Below are 8,926 nucleotides of genomic sequence, written 5' to 3' on the forward strand. Positions count from 1 at the left end.
TTAAAGATCTTCTGAAGAGGAGAGTGCTGCATTAGAAATCTACCAGCTCCTTTCAATTCTACAATTCCCCATTTCTCAGAACATTTACCAGAGCTTGAGCAGAAACTGGCTCATAACCAGTGTTCTTAACAAAGCTTTCCAACCTTTGTTATCACAAAAAGAGATTAAAAAAAAAAAGTCTGAAATGCTTCTTATGATTCGGGCATCATCTGTTATCCTAGATCAATGTCAAGCTAAGGATTTTTGGAAAGGATTTTGGCAAAGTGCAATTGTAGATTAATCCACAACAATCCGTTAGATAAGTAACATAATGGGAGATTTAAACACTGAGTCAGAGGCCTAGACTCTAATCTTGAGATGACTGATTTTCTCTGTGACCTTCAATTAGTTACATAATCTTTTAGTTTGTGAATCTGTTATCTGTGATGTATGGGCACCATTTTTCTTTTTGTTGGTGTAAATATAGGAAATGCAAGGTGCTGTCCTTTCTCATGTTCTAGGGAGATCCAATCTTCTTAACATTTCTGCTCAGAGAACTCTTTCTCTTTAAGCACATCAGACTTCACTGCAAACAAAGGATGCATTAAACCTGATAAGGAAAACCAGACCTGAAAAGGGCAAGAAACTTTCGGTAAAGAAAGTGCTGGCAAGCACATCATAGTGGGTGGGATGTACCATGGTTGGACATGCGTAATGAATTAACATAGCTTTGGGTCTTAGTCTCCATTGCAGCCTATAATTTATTGAATCTTGTAGAGCATAAATCTGACATTTCAGAATATAATCATATCATGCAGTTTTCTTTTTGGCAGATTCTAATACTTTCTCTACTCTAGGTACTTCTTTCTGCAGAGGGTGTGTTGGCACCCAGCTTAGAATCCCTGACTTTTTCACTGCCCTGAAGGACCCTTGACCAAGTACTAGAATTTCCATCTTTTTCTTTTATTTTAAAAAATTATTTATTTATTTATTTATGTTTGGCTGTGCTGGGTTAGTTGTGGTAAGCAGAGGCTGCTCTTCCTTGTGGCTCTCAGGCTTCTCATTTTAGCTGTTTCTCTTGTTGTGGAACACGGGCTCTAGGTGTGTGGGCTTCAGAGTTGCAGCTCTCTGGCTCAGGAGTTGTGGCTAGTGGGCCCGAGGGTGCATGGGCTTCAGTAGTTACAGCGTGTGGCCTCAGTAGTTGAGGCTCCCGGGCTCTAGAGCACAGGCGCAATAGTTGTGGCGCATGGGCTTAGTCGCTTCTTGGCACATGGGATATTCCTGGATCAGGGATCAAATTCGTGTCTCCTGCATTGGCAGGTGGATTCTTTACCACTGAGCCACCGGGGAAGCCCCATCCTTTTCTTCTAAATGTCTCTTTACAATGGTTAGTAAGGATGGGGTTCATTAGCATACCTTGCCAGTGTTTTGTGCTAATGTTACACTCAAGTCTGAGACTTCTGGTCATACACAGCTAACATGTTCTTTAACTATGCATTTTGTGGATTCAGAATGCTGCATAGGGCTCTTCATGATTTGCTTCATGACAATGGCACTCTTTGTGCCGGCATGTTGCACTCTCAAATTTCCTGCTTTCATAGCAGCAAGCTAGTGATTCCCCACATGCGATGTGGTGCTCTTCATTGTTGCTTATTCATGGTTCCCTTTTTCTTGGGATGCTTGTTCCCACACTCTGCCTACTTAGCTCCTTCTCATTCTGTACAGCTCTGCACAGACTTCCTCTTTTGTAGTTGATCTTTCCTGATCTCCTTACTTTCATCTTCAACTAAGCTAAGAGCCTTTCTGCACATTCTCTTAATATCCTGTAATATTTCTGACTGTACACCTCTCATCTTGTTTATATTTGTGTTTATATATGTTAGCTCTGTCAGACAATGTTATCCTTGAAAACAAGACTCAAATTTTCTTTATCTTTGTATTCCAGTACCTAGCACAGTGCTTGGCACACAGTAACTGATTAAATAACCATTAAGTGATAGGTGAATTGGCCTACTTGGAAGGAAGAGGAAAATCACAGACTCAGGCAAATTTTCATGTACACTGGAGTCCCAGTAACTATTTTTTGGGTAGCTGGGCACCCGTGTGTGTGACTTTGGGCAAGGGAACAAAGGGAATGTTCACTGCATAAATGAAGCAGGATAGGGAACCGCTTGTTAGGCTAGAAATAAAGTCCATTTGTAGATCAGCAAGCCTACGTGGGAGGGGAAAATGGACTCAGGGATGTTGTCAACACAATAAGCTTCTTAATCATGCATTATGCATTCTTTAACTAGTATCTCATGTAAAGCAAAACAAAAAGACTTCCAGGTCTTCAGAGCTCCAAATTGCCATGGTAGCAGCACCACCATTCGTGGCTCTTTGTGGGATTGCAGGGGGAATGGCCTGACACTAGTAGGCAGATTGCCAAGAGGCTGGGAGAGGTTACTGAAGCATTTTATTACTGACACTGAAGAAATGATTATAGATCTTGAAGCTGGAGAACCCACCATACCGTGGCAATGAGATTCATTGGTTTCTAGAGAGTTTCGTTGTAACTTTTAAAAAGAGATTTTTAAAAAATGATAGTCAAATGCACTTCAATGCATTAAAAAGAATAACCATTTTAAAAGTGAAAAGGTAGAAGCTGCTAGAGAGTGAATTCAAATCCATGCTTCTTAGCAACCAGACCAGATTTCACCCATAAAAGAAGACTAGAGCTACAATAATAATAATAATAAAAGCCTCTTTGGTCTCTAGAGAATATAAAAGCATATTAGAGAAAAAGAACCACTTTGAGTTCTTTAGATGAAAGGCACGGCATGGATGTAAAGTATTTTTATAAAAAGAGAAGGACAAGGAAGAAGTGATGTCTAGACTGGATAGGTTATCTTGGGTATATACGAGAATAAATGCCAAAGTCAAAATGAGAGAAGATCATGGACAGCTAGGATCATTAAAATATTCAGAAGTTGTTATTGTTATTATTATCAAGACGAATGTGATCTTTTCCCCTCTAAATCAAAGTAAGGGAAATGAAAAGGGAGAATATGTGGATGACTTGGCAACTTAGAATATTTCCCTGAAAGATTTTCACAGTGAAGCGAGATGAAAAGGTGCAAATATAAACGTCACTAATATATTACAGAGTTAGATGTCGTCTATCTTCAGACTACATTTCAATGACATTCTACACAAAGACTTGGTTCTTAGTGACTCAACCAGGCAGGGAACACTGAGGCACTTACGCATTGTTCCTTGATAATTTAAGGCCAGAAGAGTCATCATAAGCACAATAGAACACTTAAAAAAAAAAGGAAATAAAAAAGAACTCGAGACCAACCAAACTAACTTCTTTTTTTTTTTTTTTAAAAAAGAGGAATGTCAGTGGCAAGAATATCACTTCTGGTGATATGATAGAAACAAATTTACTACTTAAACTAGAATGTTCTTTTCCTCTGAATTAAATGAAACCTTTTTGTGTTAGTATAAAGAACGATGGGGTGTGAAAGAAATAATTCTATTCATATGCCAAAAACAATGCATGGATTATCTTCAGGGAGATTCAAGTATGCTCCAGTGGTATACAAAAAGAGTGATGGATTAGGATAAAAAAGAAACGCACATCATTGTTTCCTGGATAAACAAAGAAACCTAAATTTGGAACTGGCATGTATAAATTTAGCAGAGATTTGATGTTTTGGTTTGAACAGACTGTGGTGCAGTTGTTATCTGCCCAGGTTATTTTATAATGGCTGCATTTTCCCTTGAAGCCAGACCCCATATGGTATGGGAGGACAAAACCTCATATATCTCACTATCATTAGGCTAATGAGCTTGGTCAAGCCCATGTGCATTTAAATTCTGGGCAAAATTTAAGGCAAATCTAGTACTCTGTTCTAATTGCTTTGTACTGTTTTGCAAAGAAGGAATAAAAAGAACTAAGGAATGAATAAAAGTGAATCAAGTGCATGAGGATCTATTTCAGAAATACTGTTGCATTATCAAAGCAAGTCTAAGAAAGATTGTTTATACACATTATTTTAGAATTTTGCGGTCACAGAAAAAATTTAGTCAGATGTTTATGCAAATCCAGTTGTTTTTGTTGTTTAGCTGCTAAGTCGTGTCTGACTCTTTGAGACTCCATGGACTGTAGTCTTCCAGGCTCCTCTGGCTAAGGGATTTCCCAAGCAAGAATGTTGGAATGAGTTGCCATTTCCTTCTCCAGATTATTTTCCCAACCCAGGGATCAAACCCATGTCTCCTGCCTTGGCAGATGTATTCTTTACCACTGAGCCCCCTGGGAAGCCACAAAAATCCAATATGGAAATGCAAAACATTATACAATTGCTCCTTAAGTTTTCCTTTTATACACAAAAGTTTTCAGTTATTAAGTTAAGAGTTTAGAAAATTAAAGTGCATGGATGTTGAAAATAGGTTAGTTAGCTTAGTTCTGGAAAGTTTATTGATCTTAAAACAACTGAGACATTATGCCCAATTTATAATCACTAAAAGCGTTAAATTGGTAGGAACCATAATGAATGCTTTTGGACCATAAGGTTTATAATGATTTACATGCAGTTGAGGACGATATCATTTCATTCAAGATCTTTGGATAGATTTTCAAAGCTAGTTAAAAATAGTAAAAACTCATTTTAACCTTGCTCTGTTAAATAATATTACAAGCTGTAATTTATTGAAATTACTGGAGTTGCTCTTTATATAGATAGTTAATAACTACCAAGTACTGTCTATAAAGTAGGGGGCACTGGTGAAAAATGTTCAAATTACTGTCCAAAAGCTAAAGTTATGATACAGTGCAGCGCAACACTCAGTAATAACTGGAAGGATCATCTACAGCATATTACACGTGAGTCGTTCAAAGGTGTGTGCAGAACGCCCTACACATAGTTGTAGCTACACAGAGAAAGTAGAGAGTTTAGAAATGATCAGTATGTTTATCAGCTTAGGTAGTCATTGTGGATGATTTAAGTGCTACTACACTTCTTCTCTCTGAGAATTAGATATGCTTGCCCTAAATACCCTATAGAATAGTTTTAAGGTTATATGTCTCTTTGCCTGATTTGGCTGTACTTTGCTGAAAAGAAAACGAGGTGGTGGGTTGGTGAATGGTTTCCTCCCTCCACATTTCACCCCTAGGTCTTAGAAGAAAATATACTATTAACTTTGCCAGAACAACTTACATTGTCAGGCTTACTGATAGTAGTTCAGTAGCATCACATTGATATAATATTACTATAACAGATAAGAGACTTCACATATGAAATCATTCCTACTAATAAATTTTCTAAAATTATAAGGGTTCAGTTAAATTCAATCCAATACTGAATGGAAAGCCAACTGAAGCATTAAAATTGTACAATGTTTTTATAATTACTATTCTTAAGACATTTATTGCTGCATTTTGTGCCTGCTACTGAATGTTGTAGGCTTCCCAGGGGGCTCAGTGGTAAAGAATCCCATGGACAAGTGAGCCTGGCGGGCTACAGTTCATGGTGTGGCAAATGAGTCAAACGCAACTTAGCTCCTAAGCAACAACAGCAGCCACTCAATATTGTTCCAAATGCAGTGTATTCCCGTGAATACTCTAAGATTTGACCAAAGTAAAAAACAACAAACAAATATTTTGAGGAAGTAATGCAAACAGAACTAGATATTAATAGTTTGATAGGATGTTTAGAAAAATATATTTATAAGCATAGGTAATAAAATTCATTAATGTTCTCATTAAGTTGTCAGTTTATCAGCAAAAGAAACATGCCCTCTCTTTAAAAATGTTGAACTGACTTTTATGAGTACTGAATTTTTCAGTTCTCTTTTTGCCTGTGATGTTGAGCTGAAGTCAAACTATTGAAGATTATGCATGATTTGACTTTATTTTGCTTGAAAGTACAAATGCAGGGATTTTTTTTCCCAGCATGCCACTATTAGTAGAATTAGTACTATTTCAACTTTTCACTTTCAATACTTTGCTTCGAGTTGCTGTTTTGTTAGTAGTGTGTACATGAAATTGCCACTCACAAGCACTTTACCAATCTTCTGTCACCCCAGTATTAAGGTACTCTCGTGGACTGTGGTCAACATCCACAGGGCCATGGATTATTGGATATTCTGATATTAACTCATTATAATTCTATTCCATTCTTTCCCAATGTTATCTTGTCAGAAGCAAGTTATACTTTATAACTCTAGTCAGGACAGGAAAATCAGAATTCTAATTTTATGTCTTTCCATTATTTCAAATGTATTGGATCAAGATGGGCATTGCATGTTTCATAGTACTGATGGCCTCGGTCCTCTGGTCTGATAGAGGACATGTAGTTTACAGCATATTCTTTAGCTCACCCTGCGATATCTAGGCACTCCTGTAAGCCCCAGGACCTCGTATCTGCTGTCCAGGGAGCTGCCATTAGATGGCCGTGGCAAACTTGAAAATTGCCATGCACTTCCTTTTGTCTCCAGGAACTGGTAGCTGGGGAGTAGAGATTTACTTATAATTGAAATTTTCTGTCTTCTAATTAATCTTTTTTGTTTAAAATAAATATACTAAATTACAAAAATTACGTCTTGATGACTGAGCCAAGAATTTTAGCCTGAGGAAGATTTAAAATATAAAACATGTCATGGCTCATCTATCTCACAACTCTCAGTATTTTTTCTAAAATTGCTATTTACTTCTATATTGGTGTTTTTGTTCACCTGTTTATATGTAAGTCTATCTGTAATTCTGTCTTTATGTCTTTTTTTCTGAAAACCTCATTTCTGGCTACTATGAGGCTTACCTGAGGTGAATAGGATATCGGTCACTTTAGGGGCTAGACTTTGATTTTTATTATTTACACACTTAGTGGAAAGCCTCCTCTTTCCCAATGTAGCAGCTAAAACAGTGACTGGAACATGAAATCTCTTTGTTTTTGATTGCTCATGGTTCCTCTGAACTAGAAAACACTCTCCTCAAAGATGTCAGCTGTGTGGCTAGATTTCTTCTTATAAGTCAACACTGTGTCATTTAAACTTACTTGAAAACCTTCCTTCCCAGCATGAGAAAAGTTTCCATGGTATACAGTTGGAAATATAAAATAGTGCTCTGCAGCCTCCAGAAATCTCCCAGTTTGCTAGAAAGTTTTCTTAATATAGATTTTTTTTCGAGACATACTTTATTTGAATGAACATTCTAGTAGATCAATTGTTCTTGCTCTTCATTCCTCAGTCGTGTCCAACTCTTTGTGACCCCATGGACTGCAGCACACCAGGCTTCCCACCCTTCACTATCTCCTGGAGTTTGTTCAAACCCATGTCCCTTGAGTTGGTGAAGCCATCCAACCATCTCATCCTCTGTCATCCCCTTCTCCTCCTGCCCTCAATCTTTGCCAGCATCAGGGTCTTTTCCAATGAGTCAGCTCTTTGCATCAGGTAGCCAAAGTATTGGAGCTTCACCTTCAGCATCAGTCCTTCCAATGAACACTCAGGACTGATCTCCTTTAGGATGGACTGGTTGGATCTCCTTGCAGTCCAAGGGACTCTCAAGAGTCTTCTCCAGCATCACAGTTCTAAAGCATCAATTCTTGGGGATTCAGCCTTCTTTAGGGTTCAATTCTCACATCCAGTACATGACTCCTGGAAAATAGTACATAAATTACCTGGGAATGAATAGAAAAGGAGGCACATATAATTTGGGAAAGATTCTTTACTGTTCAGTGCAATATCCATAGATAGCTGCATGATTCTTTTTCACAATGTCATGGATTCATGTGTCTAGTATGCAGAAGAGTAATTAATAAAAATTTTACACACATTACCAGTGATGAATCTAGGTACTTGCACATGCAACTAAATAACTCACATGAACTCGCTTAATAATGATGAAGTCAATAAAACAGTTATAACTGGACATGGAACAACAGACTGGTTTCAAATAGGAAAAGGAGTACATCAAGACTGTGTACTGTCACCCTGCTTATTTAACTTCTATGCAGAGTACATCATAAGAAATGCTAGGCTGGAAGAAGCACAAGCTGGAATCAAGATTGCCGGGAGAAATATCAATAACCTCAGATATGCAGATGACACCACCATCATGGCAGAAAGCAAAGAAGAACTAAAGAGCCTCTGGATGAAAGTGAAAGAGGAGAGTGAAAAAGAGGAGAGTGAAAAAGTTGGCTTAAAGTTCAACATTCAGAAAACAGATCATGGCATTTGGTCCCATCACTTCATGGCAAATAGATGGGGAAATAGTGGCTGACTTTATTTTTCTGGGCTCTAAAATCACTGCAAATGATAATTGTAGCCTGAAATTAAAAGACGCTTACTGCTTGGAAGGAAAGTTATGACCAACCTAGCTGCTGCTAAGTCACTTCAGTCGTGTCCGACTCTGTGTGACCCCATAGATGGCAGCCCAACAGGCTCGCCTGTCCCTGGGATTCTCCAGGCAAGAACACTGGAGTGGGTTGCCATTTCCTTCTCCAATGCATGAAAGTGAAAAGTGAAAGTGAAGTCGCTCAGTTGTGTCCAACTCTTAGCGACCCCATGGACTGCAGCCTACCAGGCTCCTCCGTCCATGGGATTTTCCAGGCAAGAGTACTGGAGTGGGGTGCCATTGCCTTCTCTGGACCAACCTAGACAGCATATTAAAAAGCAGAGACGTTACTTTGTCAACAAAAGTCCATCTAGTCAAGGCTATGGTTTTTCCAGTAGTCATGTATGGATGTGAGAGTTGGACTATAAAGAAAGCTGAGCACCGAAGAATTGATGCTTTTGAACTGTGATGTTGGAGAATACTCTTGAGAGTCTCTTGGATTGCAAGGAGATCCAACCAGTCCATCTTAAAGGAGATCAGTCCTGGGTGTTAATTGGAAGGACTGATGTTGAAGCTGAAACTCCAATACTTTGGCTACCTGATGCAAAGAACTGAGTCAATGGAGAAGACCCT

Source organism: Capricornis sumatraensis, chromosome 5 (genome assembly GCF_032405125.1).
Source record: "Capricornis sumatraensis isolate serow.1 chromosome 5, serow.2, whole genome shotgun sequence".
NCBI lineage: Eukaryota > Metazoa > Chordata > Mammalia > Artiodactyla > Bovidae > Capricornis > Capricornis sumatraensis.